Genomic DNA, 27,372 nt, shown 5'->3' with positions numbered 1-27,372 from the left:
TGTATTGAAAAATTATTTGTAGAAATAATTTGATGTGTAGGATAATTTCTTTCTGTAGGGAAGATTTATGTTTTCTTCTGCTACATGCCTGGCAGCTCTTGAATCTGGAATCATCTTAATCCAATTTCAGGGACGAAGATGATTCAAAGCTGAGCTGAAATTGCTGCAAGAACCAGTCTCCTTTGGGTCACTCTGTTAGGGTGACCTAGGCTCTCTTACCAAGTCCAAGACTACAACATTTGTGATTTTATCTCCATGAAACTGCTAAAAGTGCTGCGTAGCCCTTTGGCTGCCCCTTCCTGAATTGGTAAATTCCGTCAGAGGAAAAACCCAAACATTAGATCTTTACTATCTCATTAACTGTCCAATGCTTTCAAGCAGAATAAATATATGTGTATTATGAATATGTGTGTGTACATTAGTTATCCTCAGAAAGAAGATTGGTCCAGATCTGCTGATCTTCCATTACTAGAAGCAAAAGCCTATTCTACACATCTTAAACAATCTCTCATCCTACAGTCTTTTTTACTAATCATTTTTAAAGGGCAGCTTGAATTGTAATATACAATGATTGCTTATGGATTAATTGATTTCTATATCTACCAGTAAGAATTTATTAATCGCTGTTTCTGTAAGCTCTTTGTTTACTCTCGGGTCCTTTTCTCATTCTGATTTGTGTCACAATACAGGCTCTCTGACTCTTTGGCTTCCAAGTAGGTGTACCCAAAGAAGGCCCTGGTAGAAAATTGGAGGGTGAGAGTAGGGCAGAGATGTCAGGGTATTCTTACCTCTATTTTTGCTTCCTTTGGTGTCTCTGGCAGTAGCTGGGTCTCCTTCATGGTCTAGCTCTTACTGAAAGGCTCTGGCTTCTGGGTTGTGGTAACATATCTCCTCCCATTGTTTCCCCCACCCCTAAAAACGATAGAGTATTCCCACAGTTGCTAACCTGTGGGTTGCCTTACTCTTTTTGGATTCTCAGCCCTTCTATCACTGTGTAATCAGTGATACCTCTAAACTTACCTCCAAATTCCCACCATATAATAATACCCCCTATTTTAAAGACCTAGTGCAGTTACTTTATCTGTCTATAGGATTTTGTTACAGTACGAAACGTGTAATACGCAGTATTTATCCGCAGGAAAGGTACAGTCTTGACAAGGAACAAATGACGTCTGTATATGAAGAAATGACAGACGACCATGTGTTAAGTGTCAGCCTTGATGGATTTACACAAGAAGGCCAAAGCAACTCAAGGAAGGGAGACACCCCCTGGAATCCTCAGGACCTTTTGGTGGAGGTAAGTCAGGTTGTGTGGTAGAATAGAATAGAAAACTCTCCAGGTGGAGCTGAAATAAGAAGTTTCTGGCAAACAAAACTCTAGATCAAAATCTGCATGGGAAAGTAGCTTTTGAAATTATTTTTCCATTCAAACTAATGACATATATGAGTCACTTGGTGATTCTTGTGCATGCTTTGAAAAATCTTTAAACTTCGAAAAACCTTTAAAACCGATGTGACGGCATTTTCTCTTTTTTTTAAGATTTAATTTTATTTATTTTTGGCTGCGTCGGGTCTTCGTTGCTGCACATGGGCTTTCTCTAGTTGCAGCGAGCGGGGGCTACTTTTCATTGTGGTGCACGGGCTTCTCATTGCGGTGGCTTCTCTTGTTGTGGAGTATGGGCTCTATGCACGGGGGCTCTAGAGCTCAGGCTCGGTAGTTGTGGCGCACTGGCTTAGTTGCTCTGTGGCATGTGGGATCTTCCTGGACCAGGGATCGAACCTGTGTCCCCTTCATTGGCAGGTGGATTCTTATCCACTGTGTCACCAGGGAAGTCCCTGTGATGGCATTTTCAATCTCACTTTACACCTTTGGTCTTACTAGTTCATAAACTTGAGCTTCACTGGAAATAACCCTGTCATTCACTGCAAACAAGTTCTGTCATTTCAGGTGCTACCAACAGACAACCAATTGAAAACTGAGCGATGAGTGGTAGTCAAAGAACTCTTGAGCAAATACGTAGTTTTCCGGTGAATAAGGGTTCATGATGGGTGCATGACGAAATGCTGTTTCTAAGCCAGGATGTGACTCTACTTTTGGGTGGACTGAGGCATTTGAAGTAAGTTGGGAGATAGAAGGTGTTGTGTGAAACCAATTATTTGTATGTGGATTGTCACTCTGGAGCTCATTTTTATCGTGTTGCCAGGCTGTGGTCAAGCCCAGTGCTGGGGGATGAACATTCCTCTAGTTTGGTGTGTATTGTTTCTGGGCAGTCAGTGGAAAGAGCATTGAATTTGGAGTCAGATCTAACTTGGAGACCCCTCTTGGATCTTCCTTGGCTATTTGATCTTGGGGAAAGCATTTAACTTCTTGAGTTTCACCTTCCTTATCTACAAATTATTAAGAGTATTGCAATCTCGTAGGAGACTGTTGTAATAATTTAGGTGAAAGTGCTTAGTAAACTCTTACAAATGTAGCTATTTCTTGCACAAACATTTGAGCTGCCCCACTATGTCTAAGCTATTGTGCTTGGCCAGGTTAGAAAATTTGCTGGGGGAGAGATCGTAGGCACCTAATGGTACTTCTACATAGGACCTTGTCCTTATAAAACAGGCAAGGGAGAATCACATAATTTTCTTTCTTGCTTTTTTATTTTTCATTTTTCAATTGCCACTCCTAAAACTGACTTATAGAATATTTGCATTCATTGTACATATTGCTCACACGATGCGCTTGGCTCTGCTCCAAAGGTGGAAGTTGAAATAAATGTTCGTATTATAACTAAACTCTATCTCCTTCCCTCTCTTGTATCCTGGAGTCCTTATAATATATACACAGCATAAAATGTACATGAAATAACAAGTCATTATTTGCAAAGTACATTTTTTCCCTCTCTGGGGCCTTATTAGCAATTGACAATCTTAAAATTTTATCTCCCAAGCAGGGTCCTCATCAGGTATTCCTTGACTCCATTCTGTTAAGCATCTTCACCAATCATTATTAAGCCACCTACTAAAAATCGGGGGAAAAAAACCAGCTCAAGGGAGCCTCCCCTGACCCCTACTGCAAGCTAATAGCTTCCCCTATCCAGAACAAATGCTAAAACTGGTCAGAAGTCACATTTACTCTCAGAATAATAGTCTTTTGCAGTTTATGCTTATCTTGTCACCCAACCACAGTAATAATATGTTTGACATGAACTGCATACTAATTACTTTTATTATTCCAGAAGTTTCATTAGCAACAGTCCTCCCTTGCCCCTAATACTCCCAAACTCCCGAATGTCTAAAAATACCATCTTAACTATATCCCCGAAGACAAAATAAATTCCAGCATACACATTTTATATTTGTTCCTCCACCTCACTCCCACCCTTGCCGAATCTTTCAGCCATCACACCAAAAATGCTAAAAATCAGAAAGAATATCATCATGATTTCTCAAAAAGAGCGCTTACTTTGAACTTAAGAGGACTTTAAGAATCTTCTCTTAACTCAGACCTGAGAGACAGTTGGACACTTTCTCCCTTCCTTAAAACAAACAAACAAATTATGGTCTGTACAGATTTTTAATTTTATTAACCAGTTTTCAGCTTTTAGAAGCCTAGAAAATAAATGTAAATACCGAACTTCTGAATGCCAAGATTTAACTTGGAATTTGAAAGTGGATAATGAAGAAACTTGAGGCAGTCAAAATAAATGAAATAGCCTCCATGGATCACATTCAAACTTCTGTTTTAAGCAAAATTTGGGCAAGTGGTTCATAGCAGATGAGAAGTAGTGACTCGGAAATGGAAATGTGGTTGCCCTGTGTTGTAGTCAGTTCGAACTGCCATAATAAAATACCATAGATGGGGTGGCTTAAACAAGACACTTATTTCTCCCAGTTCTGGAAGCTTGGAAGAACAAGGTGAAGGTGCAGTCCTATTTTTCCTAGTCCTCTTCCTGGCTTGCAGACAGTCAGCTTCTCACGTGGCCTTTCCTCAGAGCACGTGTGTGAGGAGAAAGAGAGACTCCCTGGTGTCTTTGCTTTTAAGGGCACTAATCCCATCATGAGGGTCCCATCCTCATGACTTCATCTAAACCTACTTACCTCTCAAAGGCCCCATGTTCAAATACCATCACCATACCATTGGGAGTTAGGATTTCAACATGTGAATTTTAGGGGGACAAAATTCAGTCCATAGCGCTCTGCAAAAGTCAGATATACCAGCAGCAGCCAAAAGAGAAAGTAATCCCTTGATAGGGAGGGATCAAAGAAGAACTACTGTAACATTTTATTGTTAAAAGGGACCATTTAGTTCAGGAACATGTTGCTCTGTGGAGGTGAGTGGTTCCGGAGGGCATCATGGTTACTCATGTTCATAATAATGAGTCTGATTCATTAAAAAAAGGATGAAATATCTTCAGTGCCCTCTGTTTAAGAGGGCACTGAAAAGAATGTAATCTATTTTAGATTTATTGTTGTCAACGTACTTAAAATATTGGTGTGTCTGCAGGTTGCAATCAGTCCTGTGAAACATCCATTTATGTGGAATTGTTGGTCTTCTGAAACCTGATAAATCTCATGCATTAATAAACAATAAGTATTTTTTAGGGTCAGTCAGTAGGATACCATTTCCAAAGAACAATTTTCTTTTAAACTGAATTATGCAAGAGCTAACAAAATCTAGGGTTGTTATTTCAGCTGTTGAAAACAATCCATCAGGTTCTTCACGACTTAGCACCAAGGTAGAAAAAATTTATCACAGTGCTCTTTTATCCACGCATGTCTATGCATACCAATCTCATTGCCCTTTAATTTAAAGGTGGTAGTAGAGATCAGGGGGACAATAGAAGAGAAAACTGATGTTGGACCATAGTTCTTCCACCTGGGCCAAGGAGCAATGAGTTCCTGACTTGTCTGCCTTTTGTCTTAGTGCCTTCTCTCCTGTTAGTAGCCTTTCTCTGGACCCTATTGTGATTGCAATGGCCAGATTTCCCTTTTTGCTGCCTGCCATACTTACCAACAAATCAGCATCCGTCTCCGCAGTGAGGCTTATCTTGCCAAAAGTCGAGGATACTCGAAGACCATTGGCTGCAACTCCCTATATCAATCCCTAGACTAGAGATGGCCTTGCCAATGGGACCGTAATAATTGACATTGCTTGGCAAAGCCTCCCCATACTCTTGGATGATGTTTGGAAAGGTATAGTCGGCTTCTGCCTCTATAGTTCTCTTTTTGTATATGTTTTCATATATAAAAAACCCCATTTGGCTGATACATCCCTCTTTAGCTATATTAAAATCTTTGAGGTCTGGTCTTATCTTGCTGGCAGTGGTCCTGGGCTGTCTTGTTAAGGTGACACTGCAGATCTTGGTTATGAGCCATTATGTCCTGATTTTAGAGTTTATGCCTGGGTATAGTCTTATTCTTTTAAATCTGTGTTCTTGAGGAGGATGCCTCAGTGTAGTACCCCCAAATCAACAGGTACTGAAGAACACTATGTACCAAGTGCTTTATCTGCTACCCACATCTAATCTATCAGTAAAGCCTAGTGGATATAAAAAATATATCCTGATTCTACTTCTCCTACTTCCACTGCTGTCAGTCTAGCCCAGGCCTCCACTCTTATTCATCTAGACACTGCCATGGTCTCCTAACCAGTCTCCCTTCTTCCAGTCTTGTCTGTTGGGCTTTTTCAACACAGCAGCCACATACAGATAGGCTCATATCACTCTTCTGCTCAAATCATCCAACTGCTTCCTATGAGAGAATAAAATACAAATGTTCATTGACTGGATACAAGGCCCTACCTGGTGTAAGGGCACCTTCTTGACCTCATCTTCTAACATCTCCCCCTTGCTCACCCTCTTCACTTACGCTGGCCTCCAAATGCTTCTTTCGACATGCTAAGCACGGTCCTGCTTCGAGCCTTCTGCCCTTGCTGTACCCTTGCAGGGGTGGTGGTGGTGGAGCGTGCAGCGGGTAGGCCTGTTTTTTCCCCTGATGTGTGCATGTCCAGGTCCCTCACTTCATTCAGAGTGCTGTGCATATGTCCTGTCGTTGGAGAAGCCCACCCTGACCACCCTATCTAAAATAAGAGCCTCCCACCCTATGCTATATTCCTCCGTGTCTCTCCTTGCCCTGATCATTTATTTGCTCATTGATTTTTTGGTTCAACTCCCGCCACTAAAACATAATCCCCACTAGAGTTGGTTCACAGCTATATCCCCAGTTCCTAGAGCAGTGTCTGGCAACTAGTGTGCCTTCAGTAAACATTTGTTGGCTAATTGACAGAATGATTCCTTATCTAATTGAATCCTCACAGCACTTCGTTTAGGGGTTAGGTGCCTGTAATCTGATTTTGTAAAGAAACTGAAAAAGCAGGCCTACTAACTTGCTTAGAGAATGTAGATACTACAGAGCTAAGTTTTGGATTTTGGTCCTCATGACCTGGTGTTCAGTGTCTAGTGCAGCACGCTTTTTTTTTAAGCATTTATTGTTCATTTATTTCTTTTTTTCACAACTTTATTGGAGTATAATTGCTTTACAATGGTGTGTAAGTTTCTACTGTACAACAGAGTGAATCAGCTATACATATACATATATCCCCATATCCCCTCCCTCTTGAGCCTCCCTCCCACCCTCCCTATCCCACCCCTCTAGGTGGTCACAAAGCATTGAGTTGATCTCCCTGTGCAGCACACTTTTAACCCCTATCTAGTGATGTGGAGCTATAGGGCAATGTCAGTGAGTGCTGGGAGGTGGCCTTCCGGGACCTGGCCATTGGCGTTCAGTGGCAGCACAGAATCATTAGGTTATTGCTGATTTTACAGCTGATGATGAAATTTCTCAAGAAGCTAAATTGTGGCCCATCCACATATCTATCAATCAGGACTCCTCAGTCTCAACATGGAGAATGCGGAGTTTAGTTTTCTGTTTTCTTGACATTCTGTTCTGAATTAACAGGTCAGAAACTTAATGATTGGACATTGTGTTGTGGTAGTTATTACTTACTTCCTCACCCTTTCCCAGATAGATAACAATAACAGGACCTAGAGTATATACAGACTGAATCCAGAGCCAGAAGATAGGAGGTTAACCAGATCAGAATCGTTCATTCAGGGATCGGAGTCACATAACCAGCTACAGGTCCAAGATACAGAGTGTTAGATGTGACGTTTCCAGGATTTTCAGCAGTCAGGTCTTCTTTATCGATGGACTACTGCCCCATTGTAGGAGTGTCTGGTGTTAGACAAGGAGGACTCTAGAGACTAACCAAGTGCCCACACTTGCCTCTTAATGCCGCCTCGTGGGCCAGGGCAAAGGCAAGGTCAGGGGCACCTGTCGACCACATTGCCCTAGCAACTGGAAGCCAAATGGGCTCCATGGCTGGCTGCTGGTCTCTGTGTCAGTGTGGTTCGTCTCTGAATGGACAATGCTGACTGTCTGAGGTTGATGCCATTTGGTTTTTGTTTATGTGTAGATAAAATTCTAAAGTCTTCTAGCCCCTCTTTTAACTTTAACAGCTGCCAGCACAAGTCTGCTGAAACTATGGGAAATAAGTGACTCTACATAAATATGTTTTTTAAAAAGTAAGACGCAGGGCTTCCCTGGTGGCGCAGCGGTTGAGAGTCCGCCTGCCGATGCAGGGGACACGGGTTCGTGCCCCGGTCCGGGAAGATCCCACATGCTGCGGAGCGGCTGGGTCCGTGAGCCATGGCCGCTGAGCCTGCGCGTCCGGAGCCTGTGCTCTGCAACAGGAGAGGCCACAACAGTGAGAGGCCCGCGTACCGCAAAAAAAAAAAAAAAAAAAAAAAAAGTAAGATGCAATGGGCTCAGCATGAGTCAGCATGTGGGAATACTGCTTAGGGGGCAAGTGTGACTCTGGAACTTGAAAACAGGAACCTAGCAAGAGGTCCTTTTTCCTACAAACATCATTTTAACCATATGTTTTTAGAACACCTATTATACGGTAGGTAGTGTGTTATATGCTGTGACACACAGACACAAGGTCAGACAGTTCTCAGGAAGCTCAGTATCTAGTGACTTCATTGTGGGTCACTTCGAGACTCTTGTGTTCCTATTTCCTTCAGCTTTCAAGAATTATAAAAGGGAACATAAAAAGTGAGATAAATGAAAAAGAAACTGATTAGTCTGAAGGTTTAATGATTTAATGATCAGTTAGAGGAAAGATACAGAGAGCATACCATGCAGTTCATCTCCCTTCACACTTAATGAGGTGTCTGTGCAATGAGAGAGATGGTACTAAGATATAATGGATGGAGAGACCCTTCCTTCCTGACCTTAAAGCAATGAAAATATTTGCATATATATTATGTATATCTTGTGTGTTTGCATATGTGTGTACACATATATACAAGCATACCTTGCTTTGTTGCACTTTGCAGATACTGCATTTTTACATATTGAAGGTTTGTGGCAACCCTGTAATGATTAAGTTTGTAAACACCATTTTTCCAACAACATTTGCTCACTTCATGTCTCTGTGTCACATTCTGGTAATTCTTGCAATATTTCAAACTGTTTCATTATTATTATATTTGTTATGATGATCTATGATCAGTGACCTTAAATGTTACAGTTGTAATTGTTTTGGGGTGCCATGAGCCATGTTCATCTAGACAGGGAATTAAACTGATAAATATTGTGAGTGTTCTGACTGTTCTATCGACTGGTATTCTCCCATCTCTCCTCTCTCCTCATGCCTCCCTATTTTCAGAGACACAACAATGTTGAAATTAAGCCAATTACTAACACTACAATGGCCTGTAAGTGTTCAAGTGTAAGAAAGAGTCTCATGTCTCTCACTTTAACTCAAAAGTTAGAGATGATTAAGCTTAGTGAGAAAAGCATGTGGAAAGTTGAGATAGGCTGAAGTCTTGCCCTCTTGTGGCAAAAAGTTAGCCATGCTGTGAATGCAAAGGAAAAGTTCTTGAAGGAAGTTAAAAGTGCTACTCCAGTGAAGACATAAATGATTTAAAAAAAAAAAAGTGAAACAGCCTTATTGCTGATATGAAGACAACTTCAGTGATCTGACTAGAAGATCAAACCAGTTTAGGGAAAGAAGCCATTTCCATAACATAAAAGTGCCAGGTGAAGCAGCAAGTGCTGATGTCTTAGAAGCTGCAGGAAGTCATCCAGAAGATCTAGCTAAGATAATTCATGAAGGTGACTACACTAAACAATAGATTTTCTAGATGAAACAGCCTTATATTGGAAGAAGATGCCATCTAGGACTTCCATAGCTAGAGAGGAGAAGTCAATGCCTGGCTTCAAAGTTTCAAGGACAGACTGACTCTCTTGTTAGGGGCTGATGCAGCTGGTGACTTGAAGTTGAAGCCAATGCTCATTTATCATTCAAAAAATCCTATGACCCTTAAAAATTATGCTGAATCTACTCTGCCTGTGCCCTGTAAATGGAACAACAAAACCTGGTAGACAGCACCTCTGTTTACAACATGGTTTAAGCCCACTCTTGAGACCTACTGCTCAGAAGAAGAAGATTCCTTTCAAAATATTACTGCTCATTGACAGTGCACCTGCTCATCCACGAGCTCTGATGGAGATATACAACAAGATTAGTGTTGTTTTCATGCCTGCTAGCACAACATTTATTCTGTAGCCTAATCATCGAGGAGTAATTTTTTAGACTTTCAAGTCTTCTTATTTAAGAAATATATTTCGTAAGGCTATGGTTGCCATAGATAGTGATTCCTCTGATGGATCTGGGCAAACTCAACTGAAAACCTTCTGGAAAGGATACACCATTCTAGATAGCATTAAGAACATTTGTGATTCATGGGAAGAGGTCCAAATATCAACATTAACAGGAGTTTGGGAGAAGTTGATTTTAACCTTCATGGATGACTTGGAGGGGTTTGAGACTTCAGTGGAGGAAGTAGCTGCAGATAGAGTGGAAACAGCAAGAGAACTAGAAGTGGAGCCTGAAGATGTGGCTGAATTGCTGCAATCTCATGGTTAAACTTTAATGGATGAAGAGTTGCTTCTTAATGATGAACAAAAAAGTGGTTTCTTGAGATGGAATCTACTCCTGGTGAAGATGTTATGAAGATTGTTGTAATGACAACAAATGATTTATTTATTTATTTATCTTTAACATCTTTATTGGAGTATAATTGCTTTACAATGTTGTGTCAGCTTCTGCTGTATAACAAAGTGAATCAGCTATACGTATACATATATCCCCATATCCCCTCCCTCTTGCGTCTCCCTCCCACCCTCCCTATCTCACCCCATAGGTGGTCACAAAGCACGGAGCTGATCTCCCTGTGCTATGCGGCTGCTTCCCACTAGCTATCTCTTTTGCATTTGGCAGTGTGTATATGTCCATGCCACTCTCTCACTTCTTCCCAGCTTACAACAAAGGATTTAGAATATTACATAAACTTAGTTGATAAATCAGTGGCAAGTTTTGAGAGGATTGACTCCAGTTTTGAAAGAAGTTCTCCTGTGGGTAAAATGCTGTCAAACAGCCTTGCGTGCTGCAGCGAGACCTTTCATGAAACAATGAGTCAGTTCATGCAGCAAACTTCATTGTTGTCTTATTTTAAGAAATTGCCACAGCCATCCCAACCTTCAGCATCCATCACCCTGACCAGTCAGCAGCCATCAGCATCGAGGCAAGACCCTCCACCAGCAAAAAGATTAGGACTTGCTGAAGGTTCATATGATGGTTAGCAGTTTTTAGCAAGAAAATATTTTTAAATTAAGATAAGTACATTACAGTTTTTAGACATATTGCACACTGAATATACTATAGTGTAAACATAACTTTTATAAGCACTGGAAAACCAAAAAATTCGTGTGACCCACTTTGTTGGGATATTTGCTTTATTGTTGTGGTCTGGAACCAAACCCATAATATCTCTGAGGTAAACCTGTATTTGTGTCCCCCCCAAATTCCTATGTTGAAGTCCTAACCCCCAGTACCTCAGAATGTAACTATATTTGGAGATAGGGTCTTTAAAGAGGTAATTAGGTTAAATTTGGTTATTGGGTTGGGCCCTAAAGCAACATGACTGGTATCCTTAAAAGAAGAGAAGATTAGGAAGCAGACAGGCCCAGAGGAGAAACCATGTGAAGACACAGGGAGAAGACAGCCATTTCTCGTAAGCCTGAGAGGCCTCAGAAGAAATCAACCCTGCCAGTGCCTTGATCTCAGACTTTTAGCCTCCAGAACTGTGAGGAAATACATCTCTGTTGGTTAAGTTACCTGGTCTGTAGCGCTTTGTGATGGCACCCCTAGCAAAATGACACAATACACAAAGTAAAAGGACTCTAGCGCTAGAGATTTCAAGTACTCAACAACTGCACATATGTATCAGGGCTAGCTTAGAAAGAAATATTCTCAGGTACGGGATCATGCTGGGCTGCTAAGCATAGTGATGGGATGAGAAATAATCCTGGATGCTCCAGCTCTGTGGATGTGAAGTGCTTTATGTCTCTACTAGCTCGTTCACTCAGTGAGTATTTTTTAAGTTCCTGCTATGTACCAGGAAGTGAACTAGGTACAGGAAATACAAGATGGATTGGCAAAAGGATTTGTCCTCAAGGAGCAGTTATGGCTGGCTCTTGCTACAGTGTGGGAAGTCTTATGATGAATATTTGAACAGGGCACCTAACCTCACAGGGTGGTCGTTCCAGCTCTGTGTCCCGACAGTCACTGGACTACACTTGGTCTCTTTCTTACTTATTTCTCCCATTTTAAAGTCCTGTCTTTTATTGACCTCCTCCAGTTCTTTTCTTTCTTTTTCTAAACGACTAAGTGTTAGATATCAACCCAGGATTTGTAGTAGTTCAGTTAGGCTCCCAGGAAGTCATTCAGAGAACATGATGCAGTAAATCAGAGTTTGTGTTTACTCTGACTTGGAGAGTTACCATCTGTCTGACTCAATTCCAGAAGAGAGAACCATCTCCTGTGACCTCTTCCCCTGCATTTCAGGCCATAAATAGGTGCTGGGGCCCTGCCAGGTTGGGTCACTGTGGCTCAAAAGGGACTGTCAGTTCCTCACAAACACTACACAGCTGCAAAATGACTGTGCCACCCAAGGTGACTCATAAAATCTGCCCCTATAAAAGGGACTATTAGAAATGTCACCTCCTGGCTATCACTAGAATGCAATTATGAGTCTAGTTCTCAGCTGACTACCCAGAGTCCTCAGAAGAACCAAGAGAGAAATCTGGGAAACCTAACACTTTGATTTGCCCAAGGCAAGTGTTAAGAAGCAGTCAGAGTAGAACTTTTAGAGGCTATTTTTAATCTAGGATTGTGACAAAATATAAATGATGTTTGCTACCTGCTTGTATTTAGTCAGGGTTCTCCAAAGAAACAGAAGGGGAGAGAGAGAGACAAAGATAAGAGGAGAGAGGAGAGAGAGAAAAGAGAGGAGAGAGAGAAAAGAGATTGATTGATTCTAAGGCATTGACTCATGTGATTATGGGGTTTGCAAATCCAAAATCAGCAGGGCAGACCCGCAGGCTGGAAACTCAGACAGGGTTTCTATGTTGCAGTCTTGAAGCAGAATTTCTCTTTTATAGGAAACTTCAGTCTTTGCTCTTAAGGCCCTCCACTGATTGAATGAGACCCACTCACATGGCGGAGGGTAATCTGCTTTACTTAAAGGCTGCTTATTGTAGATGTTCATCACATCTGCAAAATGCCTTCTCAGCAACACCTAGGCCAGTGTTTGACCAAACAACTGGGCATCGTAGCCTAGCCAAGTTGACACATAAAATGAACTATCTTACTACTTTTAACTAAAAGAAGTAATCTGAATTTTTTAGCATGTTATTTTAGCATGTTATTGAATAAGAATCTTAATATAGGTAATTAGTAGTCACAAAAGTTTACTAACGCTCGTTTGCCTCTCTTTGAATGCTTTCAGTCCTGGGGTTTTGAGCCATTGCTTCATAAGGCAGGCAGGTCCATCTCTGGATAACTCTTATGGTTGACAAGCCCTTGCTTGAATTTATTTTTTTTATTTTTCTATTTTTTTTAAATCTTTTTTTTTTTTCCATCTTTCTTGGAGTATAATTGCTTTACAATGGTGTGTTAGTTTCTGCTTTATAACAAAGTGAATCAGTTATACATATACATATGTCCCCATATCTCTTCCCTCTTGTGTCTCCCTCCCTCCCACCCTCCCTATCCCACCCCTCCAGGCTGTCACAAAGCACCGAGTTGATCTCCCTGTGCTATGCGGCTGCTTCCCACTAGCTATCTATTTTACATTTGGTAGTGTATATATGTCCATGCCACTCTCTCGCTTTGTCACAGCTTACCCTTCCCCCTCCCCATATCCTCAAGTCCATTCTCTAGTAGGTCTGTGTCTTTTTTTTTTTTTTTTTTGCGGTATGCGGGCCTCTCACTGTTGTGGCCTCTCCCGTTACAGAGCACAGGCTCCAGACGCGCAGGCTCAGCGGCCATGGCTCATGGGCCCAGCCGCTCCGCAGCATGTGGGATCTTCCCAGACCGGGGCATGAACCTGTGTCCCCTGCATTGGCAGGCGGACTCTCAACCGCTGCGCCACCAGGGAAGCCCAGGTCTGTGTCTTTATTCCTGTCTTACCCCTAGGTTCTTCATGACATTTTTTTCCCCCTTAAATTCCATATATATGTGTTAGCATACGGTATTTGTCATTCTCTTTCTGACTGACTTCACTCTGTATGACAGACTCTAGGTCCATCCACCTCATTACAAATAGCTCAATTTCGTTTCTTTTTATGGCTGAGTAATATTGCATAGTTCCCATCCTGCTCCATGTAACTGTCATGCCTTAAGTGCAGTTCTACTCTCTGAAACAACACTGAAGCAAGACAAAGACCAATTCCTCTTAAATCATATCCCGAGTGTGTTTTATGGGATATTCATTTTGTATGACGCTCAGCGTGGGGATGGGGGACAGGGGAAGTTCTTTGGTCAAGTAAGTTTGGGAAACATTGCTTATAAGCTCTTTCTTTGGAAGATTTATCATGACTCATATGAAAGGCTTTGTAATTCTGCAGCAAAGAAACCAGCTGAACTAAACTTTAACTTAGCATTTCCCAGACACCTGATCTTGGAAAAACCCCTTTCTTTTTAGTACCATCCTACAGAATAAATGAAAAAGTTCTGCAAGATTCTCTGGCACCATCAATGCCCAGCCTTTAGTTTAGATGCTCTGTCCCCCTGATTGCTGGTGCAATGCAGCTGCGTTGTGGAACACACCACTCCAGTCCTTAGTGGTTAATAATAAGTAATAGCCATTTATTATTTCCCCCATGTCTACAGTTCACTGGGTGATTCTGGTGATCTGGGCTGATCATGATTGATCTTGGCCGGGCTTACTTATGCATCTGCAGTGATGAGCAGGCTGTGGTATGTCAGGTCTAGCCTAGCCTTGGCTGGGATGACTCAGCTTTATTCCATGTGCTTCTCATATCCTTCCAGCAGGCTAGCCTAGGATGTTTTCATTGTGGCGACAGGAGTTGAAGAGAAGAAAGAAACATGAAAGCAAACACTTTTCCATGCATTAAGTTGCTAAAACACTTGCTTGCATCCAGTTTCCTAAGATTCTGTTGGTCAGAACAAGTCACTTGGGCAAGCTCAGAGTGACAGCGTATTGCAGAGTTACAGGGCAAAGGGCAAGGATATGGGTGGCCATTAATTGAGGCTATTTGTTCTATTTATTTAATGCAGCTGTTGAATGCAGATCTGAGAAAGGGTGCCAAGATAGCTGCAGCATGGGCTTCCCTGGTGGCACAGTGGTTGAGAGTCCACCTCCCGATGCAGGGGACACGGGTTTGTGCCCCGGTCCGGGAAGATCCCACATGCCACGGAGCGGCTGGGCCCGTGAGCCATGGCCGCTGAGCCTGCGCGTCCGGAGCCTGTGCTCCGCAACGGGAGAGGCCACAGCAGTGAGAGGCCCGCGTGCTGCAAAAAAAAAAAAAAAAAAAAAAAAAAAAAAAAAAAAAAGATAGCTGCAGCAGAGTTGCCAGGGGGAGGATAGTAAACTTGAGGTCCTCAGATCCCCACCCCTCAGAGATGCTCAGGATGGGGTTGGGTACCCATAGTTTTAAAATCTCCTTGGGTAATACTGATGATAAGCCAGGTTCGGAAACCCTTGGTCTAGACCCTTCTACTGTTTAACAATATTAATTAAGGTCTTACAATGATAAATGCCACAAGGGATAGAGAAAGAGATGTAAGGTGAAGATGATGGAATTTCTCATTGAGCTTCAGGCAGATAACACTGATGTGGTGAGTTACATAGCAACAGGTCAGCTTTCAATCCGATTGCTGCCATGATTCTTCCCTGGCCTAAAATCTGACCTGGCTCTTGGGATCCCTGCAACTAGATCATTTTCTCAAACTGTAACTGACACATGTCATTCTGTGTGTGCCGTGCCCTCAGTCAGAGGGCCTGTGAGGGAGGGAGACTGAGTCAAGGGTAGTGCAAATTTAGCCAGACTTAAAAGGGTCTGGGAATAGGTGATTCCTACCCCAAAGACCAAAGATGCCAGGGGGTCAACAGGGTTACTGATTGTAGAGGGTTGACTATGAAAACATAGCTGCAGACTGAATAAAATAATATCTCCCAAATGTATATACAACTTTTTTCCCGAAGACTTTTATATACTGTTATGATTAGTAACAGGCACTACTGAACTCATCATATCAAATTGTGTGTATATATGTATTTATATATAACCTCAGTCAACAGATACTGAATATTCAACCAATTAATACCTTGCGGAAGTTAATATGCTTTTTTTACATTATAAGGTTGGGAACTATATTAGTCTGCTTGGGCCGCCATAATGAAAAACCACAGACCGGGTGGCTTAAACAATGAACACTTCTTTTCTCACAGTCCTGGAGGCTCGAAATCCATGATCAAGGTGCCAGCAGGATTGGTTTCTGATGAGAGCCCTCTTCCTGACTTATAGACAGCTGCCTTCTCACTGTGTGTGACCTTTTCTTTGTCACATGCAGAGAGGGCAAACTCTGGTGACTCTTAGAAGGATACCAGGTCTATCAGATTAGTGCCCCACCTTTATGACCTCGTTTAACTTTACTACCTCCTTAAAGGCTCTGTCTCCAAATATAGTCACATTGGAGCATATGAATTTGGGGGGGACACAGTTCAGTTCAGTGGTTCACAGGAACCACTGAGTTAGACTGCTGCTGAATGGAACGAAATGCCCTCATGCCTTACTGTTCCCCTTTGGGATCTCCTCCCAGACGTATTCCGGACTCAGAAGCTTCCCTAGCTCAGTCCTTTAGAGTGCTGACTCTCAAACATTTTTGGACTGTAGCCATTATAGGTAGCTCAGAAGGTCCTTTGGCCTCCCTACTTCATGTGCTCCGCTAGAATATATAAAGCAATTGGGTTCAAAATATGTGGATCATATGTTTACTTTAAAATCGAATGATGAGCTTATATATAGATTTTTATGTCATAGATCTTTACAACCTAGACCATGGACTTAATCAAATAATCTTATTATGCTCATCTTGATCATATGTTGCAATTTAGAAAAAAGCAAACAAAATTTTCTCACATCTCCAATGAATGTACAAGCATATATCTTACATCTTTATCAATAAGGGCGTGAATGATTAATATTTGAATTGCAATGTCTCTGAGTGTGTCAGTATAGCTATTAGAATATTTTAGTCTCCTAATCTCATATGTGCTTCATTGGAAGCTCAGAAGGCATATGTTAATGGTATAGTGGTTAACAGTGAGGGCTCTAAAGCAAGGGTCAACAAGCTATGGCCCGTAGGCCAAATCCTGCACGCTACCTGTTATTATAAATAAAGTTTTTCTGCAACACAGCCATGCCCATTTGTTTACCTAGTGTCTGTGGCTGCTTTTGGGCTACAATAGCACAGCTGAGTACAGACCATATGGCCTACAAATCCTAAGATACTTACCAACTGACCCTTTACAGAAAAAGTTTGCTGACCCCCAATCTAGAGTAGAGATCCTTGAGTTCAAATTCTGTCTCTGTGGTTTCCAGCTGTGTGACGTCAGGCAAGTTACCTAACCTCTCTGTGCCTTAGTTTCATCATTTGTAAAATGAGTACAATACCATTACCTGCCTCAAAGGGGTCTTAAGAGCAATAAATGAGTACGTAAAATCTCAGCATAGGGCCTGGACTAAAAAAACACTCAAACAGTAGTTGTTATTATTAAACAACCCACGACAAACTAAATTTATAATGAAGATGCTAAACTAAGAGCATTTATAATTAAAAAGGAAAATTAACAGTAATTAAAAACCTCACCAGCTCAGATCTACAGTGGTGAGGGTCCTCCCTAAATATCCTTTCTAAAAATTTACAGAAATTCTGTTTCTTTGTGGGGTATGCCTGGTGGGAGGGTTTTTTGGTTTGTTGGTTTGTTTTTAACATTGGTAAGTGTTGCCTGGCACTAAGCCATCTTAAGAGAATGTAGAATAAATTCATAGTAAATTTTGGCAATATACTAAGTTTAGTTTATTAATAACACACTTAGCAACCCTTAGTCATTCATTTAGTCATTTACCAGTAAATAGCCTCTAGCCATTTATAATGAGTTGGTGGAATTATCCTTTGTCTCACCCTAACCCATACCCCTTTCTGACTGATGGGCAGCCGTCTAGTTCATAGAGTCAATGAAACCAAGTCATGGATTCGATCCCTAGTTTCATTGTCATTCTTGATTCTCTCCTGTGGCCACAGGCTGAACCTTTCACCAGGGGCAGATTGGTCCCTGGGAAAGATTGAGTAGTAGCATGTATGGTTGGGTAAGCATAAATATCTTAGTCTCACTGGAAAATACATCCCAGTGACGAGTGGTAGGTCAGTAGCATCATGTTTTGGTAAAGGAAATACATAACCCAAGATAAGGCAGTGGAGGTTACTTTCTAGTCTACCTTGCTACTCTGGTCACACCCAGTTACGTGAGGTCATTGCCAGTTTGTACCACAAGGAGTGAGTTTTGCAGTTGTATACAAAACTGGGAATAGCAGTCATGAAGAATAAACTGGACGTTTAATTAGGAGTAGAAAGGGCAAATAGAAAGCTCCTCGTCTAATCTGTTGGTTGTTTGGATCCTTATTACTGTCAGAAGTTTCTTCACAAAGTTTTGAAATGAAATACAAATAATCATCAACCTGTGAGCATGATTGGAAAAGAGCCACCGAGAATGGTTACTCAGTGGCATGGCAAGGTTCATTCACCACAGTAGACTCTAATTTTCTTTTTTAGATATACAATAGATTTTTTAAAAAACTTCCTATGGATGGTTCTTGCATAAGATTCTCCACACTAAAATATCTGGTCTTTTCTTTCTTCTGACTTTCTGTTGGCAGCCTCTCTGACCTGTGAGAATCTGCGCAGTGTTCCCTCTCTTAGCGTGTCCTCTCCTGTATCTATTTCTTCAAGTTCCGTGCTCCCGGGAGCTCTCCACCCTCCCCCATCGATTTTTATCATTTCGTTCCGTTCTTGAAGATTCCTTATATCCCAGCCTAACTTTGATCAAGTAGAAGTGAGCTGTCTATAGCCTACTTTGTTTGTTCCTCGGTCAGAAATGACTAGATAATGTATTATTGAAAAGAAAGAAGGACATAAAGGAAAGTATATGTGAATTTACAGTTCTTGTTCACCTTACTTGGTTTTTAAAACAACGTGCATTTCCTGATTATAGAAGAAGTACTTGTCCACTGTAGGAAGTTTGGCAAAATAACACTAATAAAGCAAAATATAATCACCCATAATCTTACCACACAGGATAACCACTGTTAATACTTTGCTGTATTTCTTTCCTGTCTCCTTCATCTATATGCTAATTATACAGATACCTGCATACAATTTCTCTGCTAAAAAGTTACATTATAATAATAGCTTATATTTATACTGTGTACTAGCTCTATGCCAAGCATTTTATTTACATTATTACATTTAACCTGCATTATAACCCTATGAAGTATGACGTATTGTTCTCGTGCTAAATGAGGAAATAAGGCTCAGAGAATGAAATTATTTGACCAAAGTAAGTAAGGATGAAAACTCAAGCAGAGAGGAGCCCACAGTATTAATGATACACTATTCTGGTCACCATTCTACTTCATTAATACTAGATTTCATTGTTTTAATTAAATTTACTAGTGATTAGAGGATTAATTTTTTAAAGAGTTATTATCTTTGAGAAAAATAATTTAATGTGTATTAATGATGGTTAACAATACATAAATTTCTTAACAGCACCTTTTTTGTCCTCCATAAAATGGGTCAGGGAATTATTACCCATATGAGCTGCCATAAACTGAACTTGTCATTTTCTTCATTTCTCATTTCTTCTTTAACTGCCCTAAGTGAACTGATGAATCTGTCAGGAGGAGAAATCATCTCATTAACCCACAAAGGATTCACATTCCCCTACTCCCTTCACTCACTTCTTCTGTTGCCCTGGAAGAGTGACCATTACACACTCATGAATATCAAATCCATTGCTTCCTTCTCAATCCAGTCTCCTAATATTTCCCCAATGGTATTAATTATGAAATGGCCAGGAAATCTAAGTTCTCAGCCAACTTGGCAACATCTGACAACATTATGATTTCCCTTATAATAGAGAGTAGATTAAATGTAATAAATATTTTATTGTTCCAAATGTTATGTTTTATCAGTATATAATGTGTATTTCCTTCTGTCAGTGATTTATGTCTTCTAAAATAATACTCTTTCAGACTATAATTAGGAGTTCTACCTTATCTCCATCTAAAAATATTTGTGTTGGAAAATGTTATCTGAAATCATTATACACATTTATGATCTGCTTTTCCATATAATGGTCTCGTGACTTACACATTTTAGAGGGCTGCATAGTTCTTGATTCTTTAGATATATTTATATTGTTTGTGAGTATGTAAACTATATCCATTTATAAATGAGCTTCAGGGGGCACTGCTGCAGAATTTCTTCAAACTATTGCCATTTGGTTCCTGGAGTTCCTGTGAGATGTCACTACTACTGCTTATTACTAAGAAAGTAGAATAAACAAGCATCCTAAAAGGATATTCTTACAGTACGTGATTTCAAATGCTGAATAACAAGGTTAATTTAGAATAATAAGATTTCATTATATAACAGATATAAGGTAAGATTATTCATTTTAGCCCTTTTATTTTATGGATAAAGAAACTATGTGTATGGCTTGCCCAAGGTCAACAGCTAGAAGAGAAGTCTCCTGTCTTTGAACAACCAAACCTTCTATAATATCTGAAAGTAGAAAGTATTTATTTTCTCCACTATTCCCTAAAGGATTTGGGATGTAGAAAGACTCTCTGGAAAATTGAGCACTTTCCTGTCTCCACAGTCTCTGAAATGAAGTTGCCCGCAACTCTCCAACTTCTGCACCCAGGGGTATGCAAGACCATCCAATGGTCAACTTTCAAATTACTTTTAGACTTACAGAAAAATTGCAAGAATAGTACTGAGAATTTCTATATGTCCCTGTCTCAGCATACCCCAATGTTAGCATCATACATAGTGTAGTATAATTATCATAACCAGGAAATTAACATTGGCATAGTACCATGAACTAAAGACTGCATTTGAACTTCACTTTGAAGTGTCCAACTAATATCTTTTTGCTGTTGTGGTTGTTCCCAAGATCTGATTAAGATTCCACACTGCATTTAGTTATTTCTGTCTGGTCTCCTGTACTCTATAACAATTCCTCAGTCTTTCCTTGTCTTTTGTGACCTGGACACCCCCCAAAGAACATTGATCATATTGCTGCATGCCGCTCGTTTCAGGCCTGTCTGGAGTCTTCTCATGATTGGACTGAGGTCCCCATCAGAAATGCCGCAGAAATGGTTCCTCATCCTTCTCAGTACATCAAATCACAGCATTTGTGATGTTGATATGTATTCCTGTTGGTGCTGTTGATCTTGATTGTCTGGCCAAGAGAGTCACTACTAGACTTTTTCACTCTGAAGTTACTTTCCCAAAATGGCTAAGGATGGAACATTTTGAGCAATAAAATAGATAATGATAGTGCCAGATTGTAACCCATACGATAATATAAATATCCACGAGTTCATAGTGATATAAATAAGTAACTGTTAAAATAGATACAGTCAAATCTCATTATTCGCGGTAGTTATGTTCTGTAAAGTCCCTGTGAATATTGAACTGTTGCTCCTGGGGGAAGTACAGGGTTAGGTTCCTGTAATTCTCTGGTCAAAACCTTTTCATCAATTGATCAATATACTTTGCTGTATACCTGGCTTTATTTTTTAAGTTTCTGCTTAAAGACACCTTATTTAATGTATTTTGTTGATTCATTAACATTGAGCTCATAGACAACGGCACTATAACTCATGCCTGAATGAAGTGTATCTAACACACATATGTTCTCTGTAAGACACACCTCAGCCTTCTTGAATTTAGGAATAGCACTTAAGCACTATGCTTGGGGGATATTTTAAACAGTGACGTTATCAACAAAAAGCACCAAAATGTGAAAAATGTGGCACTAAATATAACAAGAAAAGGACTCTTGTTCACAGTATGAGGGCTGAAACAAGGAGGCAGAACAATGCCTTCTCCAGCCTCAGCTGGGAATGTGTGCTTTGGATGACTTAAATTTTTCACTGTTCTGCACATGTCCATGGATGACCAAGAAAGTGCCATAAGTATTGATTTAAGCATTACAAATAAATTTTAGCAAGTAGGCAAATTCTCAAATATCAATACATAATCTGTGAATAACAAGGATGGACTGTATATTTAGGAGAAGTGACAGCTCTTCTTTGCAGTAGAATTCCAATTAATAAATGTGAAAAGAATGAAGGGTCTAGAAAATTACCACTAGGTAACCCCCACAGGAATCATTGTTATAGATGGATCCACTGATGGATACTGGAACCTTGGGCAAAGGTTTGAGGAACAGAAGGATTTGCAGAGTCTCAAAGTATCTCCCCCAAGACATTTGTTGACTGTAGGGGAAAATATAGCCAATTTATATTTATTTTAGACCCTGAATTGCCAAAGCAATCTTGAGGAAAAGGAACAAAGGTGGAGGTATCACATTCCCCGACTATGCTACTTCAGACTATACTGCAAAACTACAGTAATCAAAGCAGCATAGTATTGGCACAAAAACAGACACATAGGTCAATGGAACAGAATAGAGAGCCCAGAGATAAACCCATGAACTTACGGTCAATTAATCTATGCCAAAAGAGGCAAGAATTTACAAGGGACAAAAGACAGTCTTTTTAATAAGTGGTACTGGGAAAACAGAATAGCTACATGTGAAAGAATGAAATAAGAACATTCTCTAACACCATACACAAAAATAAAGTCAAAGTGTATAAGGACCTAAACGTAAGACCTGAAGTCGTAAAACTCCTAGAAAAAAACATAGGCAGAACACTGACAAAATTGTAGCAATATTTTTTGGGTCTGTTTCCTAAGGCAAAAGCAGCAGAAGCAAAAATAAACAAATGGGACCTAATTAAACTTAAAAAACTTCTGCACAGCAAAGGAAACCATCAACAAAACAAAAAGACAACCTACTGAATGGGAGAATATATTTGCAAATGATATGCCTGATAAGGGGTTAATATCCAAAATATATAAACAGTTCATACAACTCAATATTAAAAAAATGAAAAAACCCGATTAAAAAATGGGTAGAAGACCGGAATAGACATTTTCTCAAAGAGGACGTACAGATGGCCAACAGACCATGAAAGGATGAACATGAAAAGATGCTCAACAACAATAATTATCAGAGAAATGTAAATCAAAACCACAATGTGATATCACCTCACCTGTCACAATGGCTATCGATTGTCAAAAAGTCTACAAATAACACATGTTGGTGTGGATGTGGAGAAAGAGAACTCTAGTACAGTGTTAGTGGGAATGTAAATTGGTGCAACTACTGTGGAAAACAGTATGGAGGTTCCTCAAAAAACTAAAAATAGAACTACCATATGATCCAGCAACTCCATTCCTGGGCATATATCCTAAGAAAAAAATTACTCTGAAAAGATACATGCACCCCATTGTTCATTGCAGCATTATTTGCAATAGCCAAGATATGGAAGCAACTTAAGTGTCCATCAACAAGTGAATGGGTAAAGAAGATATGAAATATTACTCAGTCATAAAAGAGAATGAAATTCTGCCATTTGCAACAATGTGGTTGGACCTAGAGGGTATTGTGCTTAATGAAATAAGTCAAACAGAGAAAGATAAATACTGTATATTTTCACTTATATGTGGAATCTAAAAAATAGAATTAATGAATATAACAAAACAAAAACTGACTCACAGATACAGAGAACAAACTAGTGGTTACCAGTGGGGAGAAGGAAGGGAGGATGGGCAAGATAGGAGAATGGGATAAAGAGATACAAACTGCTATGTATAAAATAAATAAGCAACAAGGATATATTGTACCACATGGAGAAATATAGCCATTATTTTTAATAACTTTAAATGGAGTATAATCTATAAAAATATTGCATCACCATGTTGTACACCTGAAACTAATATAAATTAACTATACTTCAGTAAAAATGGTTTTTAATATTTATTTTAAAGTTAACATTGCATCATTATGTTTCTAATATTTATATAGCATTAGCAGATGTTAACTACCAATACATATAAATAGGTGGCAGTGTTCAAATTCTTGATGATGGGGGGGCCTCCAAATTTTTTTTACTGTATTTTCATATCTGGATAATTAGCTAGTGTTCAGTCAAAGCTGTCAGTTTATATATAATTGGAGGAAAGTCAAAGAAGCTGCCACTTCAGGGGGGGACTTGGGAACCTTATGGAGCACTTCCTGTGGGAATTCTTCCCAGGTAGTGGTAAACACTGTTTTTCTGTGTTGTCACTATGCCCTGTTTGAATAGACTAGAAATATCTACTTCACACTGTAGAACTGATTGTGTACACAGTTGTCTCCTGAACAGGGTATTTCCTGCAGACAGTGGCTGCCTCCTTCATCTTCGTGTCCCTAGTGACAAGCACAGTGGCTCACACACAGTAGGTGCTCAGTAAGCCTTAATCAGAAATGGGATGGTGTGGGATGGGGCAGGGTAGGATCTAAGTTAAATACTCTGGGTCTGCTGGGCAACCATTGTCTGTATTTTCTCACAGACAAGTTTTTGTTCTTGACATATTTCTGGATGTTAATGTTTATCTCCTGCGCATGGGGAAAACAGGCATGCTCTTTGTAGTATTTAAAAGTACATGAAAATGAAGACAGGCTTTTTAAAGCACATTTAGTTCAATGGAGTTTCCTTACTCCACAAGGCTTATTTCAGGTGTGACCTTAGGTGTTCTATTCACAAACCTATTTTTATCCTGAAAATAGTGGTACTGTTGTCTGTAGAGGCAAAACAGAGGCAAGTGTTAGGGATTTTATGAAGCAGCTTATCTGAAAAAGACTCCAGTGTCATGGTTGGTTTTGAGCATTGGGATGGTTGGTTTCAGGTTTAGTCAAATGTATTAGTCAGGGTAGCTAATGTAACAAAGAGCCCCCAAATCCCAGTGACCTAGTATAAGACATTTTTTCTTCCTCATAAACTGTGGAAGCATTGTTCCTGGTTGGGTAGTTTTCCTCCAGGCAGTGTTGCAGGGATAAAGGCTGCTTGCAGCTAGTGGCTCTATGAACTTCCAGTTCCTCAAAATCCTCTCTCCTCAGCTGGCGGGTTTTATGGGCCAGGTCTAGAAATGGTTTCCTGCCTTCTTCCCACATTCCCTTGGATGTAAATCACTTGTATTTCTATCTCTAAATGCAAGATATGCTGGTAAATGTCTAACTTTGTGTGTCCTGAAAAAAAAGCAAAAAGGAGGGAAATTATTTGGTGAACAACTAGCCAGTCTCTCTCACCAATTCAGCCTGGAGTCTCTCCTCTGAATTCTTATGCCATTTGTTTTCCTTATTCTTCTTAAGATTCTTTCTTCATTGTATTCATTATTAATAATTAAACCCCTTAATACCATAAAGGGTTTATACAACATGCCAGTTAATGGGGGTTGTAAAGGAAAATCAGGGGCAGAGCCCACCCTGGAAATCAATCTAGTTCAACCTTATTTAGATGTTAGAGTGTTTGGAAGTCATGAAATACTCATATTTAATTTTATCATCAAAATAGGAAATAATATAAATTGCATGACTACCTAGTCCACAAAATAAGTACTTTAAGCTACTCAAGTGTCCAAATTCTGCCCCAGACATTTATTTGCTACTCATTCACATTTTCATACTTGTTCATGTTTTGCCTTTTTGTAGTTTTTTCAGGAACAAGAAGAGGCAGATATCTAAGACTTAAAGAAAATGTAAAAGTAAAAAACTTTAAATTCTCTTTTTAAATTTAATTATACTTGAAATTTGGAAAAGGTTATTATTCAGTCTTATTAGAGAATTACAGTTTTGAGAACCACTGGTGTAATCTCCAGTTATCTGTGGACATGGTATTCCTCTTCTGCTAGCCTGTAAGCAGTTTGAATTTAGGGACCTTGTGTAACAACACTGTTGGTGGGAATGTAAATTGGCAAAGCCACTGTAGAAAACAGTATGGAGGTTGCTCAAAAAACTAAAAATAGAACTGCCATATGACCCAGCAATTCCACTCCTGGGTGTATATCTGGAAAAAAGAAAATACTAATTCAAAAAGATACATGCATCCCAATGTTTATAGCAGTACTATTTACGGTAGCCAAGATATGGAAACAACCCAAGTGTCCATTAACAGATGAATGGATAAAGAAGATGTGGTATATGTGTGTGTGTGTGTATAAACACATATATACACACACATAAATGTATAAATGGAATATCACTCAGCCATAAAAAAGAATGAAATAATGCCATTTACAGCAACCTCTGGGTTTAAATTCAAAATCAACATTATAATCATAATCATGATGCAGATTACTTTGCATGGACTAAGTAGTTATATTTGGGTCAATAGTTTAAACACTTCTTTGTGATATAGTGCAACACCAGTATCTACATATCCTAGCTTCACAGTTTACTGACTGCAGTCCTTCCAACTGGTATCCTTGTTTGTAAAATGGGCACGATGGATGCTACTATCTACCCCATAGGGTTGATGGGAGGATTAAATGAGTCAATACATATAAAATGCCTGGTATGTTGGTAAATGCTCCATAACTCTTAGCTCTCATGACACTATATACAAGTTTAAAAATAGTAGATGGTAGTCTCTCTTCATAAGCAGGCTTTAAATCAGTGATTCTCAACCAGGAGTGATTTCCCCACCCTGTTCCCCAGGGGACATTTGGCAGTACCTAGAGATGTTTTGTTTGTCCTCACTGGTGGAGGTGGTGGTCGAGGGGATGCTACTGAATAGGGGCCAGGGATGCTGTTCAACATCCTACATTGCAGAGGAAAGCCCCCTGCAATAAAGGATTATCTTGCCCCAAAACATCAATAGTGCTGAGGTTGAGGAGCCCTGCTTTAAAGAAATGTACATGCTGTACTGTCATAGATGGAGGGGGAATTGGCCATCCCACTTTTACAATTAGGAAGTAAGCTCTCTGATCATCAATTTACATGTCTGGAAAAGAGGTTAATAGTACCCAATTCACCTGGTTTTTGTGGACATTAAACGGAAGACTTTAATGCTTTTATAAACTGATGTACTATGCAAGTATAGGTTAGTTCTAAATTGTTTTCCTCAACCTTTAAAATTTTTTTCATTATTTCCCTACTACGGTGCCTCTGTAGATACTTTTCTTCCCTGATTGCTTTCTCCCACCGTGAAATTTTAATACTACAAGTGTGCTGTGTGTCTATTGATCTAGTTAGATAGGTTCAAGGTTTGGAGGGCCACAAACCACTGTGATATCTAAGATGAGTTTTTGCCCCACATGAACCAATTTTCATCCTCTTGGGGCAATATCACCATCACTGAGAAGGCATGTTCTAAATAAAAGAGGAATGAATTATAAAAGTAAAAAATATTTTTTATGATGTTTTAATTACTTATTAAACTAAAAGTCATTTAATATCACTTGTTCTGCATTTGGGATCGTATGAGATAGCAATAGAAAACTCAAAAACAATTCTGCTGATTTAAAGTGCCTATAGGCTATATAAGGATCAAATGTCTATAGCACTTTAAATGGACAGCAATGCTCATGCAAATGAATGTCGATTTAGTGAAGTCTGAAAAGACAAAAATAAAATCTGATAGAGGGCAAAAATACGAGAAATTGAAGAGAAGATGAAAGCTTTCTAGAGAGGCAGCTAATTTGAATTTAAGCTTCTCATGAAAAGGAAACATAAAAGAAAGGTTTGAGAGGCAATAGGAGGGAAGGGA

General features: G+C 39.8%; 1 long non-coding RNA gene across 1 annotated transcript in view; it reads left to right on the top strand.

Moving 5' to 3' along the window:
* The window catches only part of LOC137227808 (uncharacterized), a 143,865-nt gene that overhangs the window by 33,383 nt on the left and 83,110 nt on the right, over positions 1-27,372 (top strand). Inside the window, exon 2 of the long non-coding RNA XR_010945007.1 lies at positions 1,139-1,297. This is a non-coding gene — a long non-coding RNA (uncharacterized lncRNA). The remainder of the gene's footprint in view (positions 1-1,138; positions 1,298-27,372) is intronic.

Source organism: Pseudorca crassidens, chromosome 7 (assembly GCF_039906515.1).
Source record: "Pseudorca crassidens isolate mPseCra1 chromosome 7, mPseCra1.hap1, whole genome shotgun sequence".
NCBI lineage: Eukaryota > Metazoa > Chordata > Mammalia > Artiodactyla > Delphinidae > Pseudorca > Pseudorca crassidens.
Note: the sequence above shows the minus strand (reverse complement) of the source record. Positions and strands in the feature narration are given on the sequence as shown.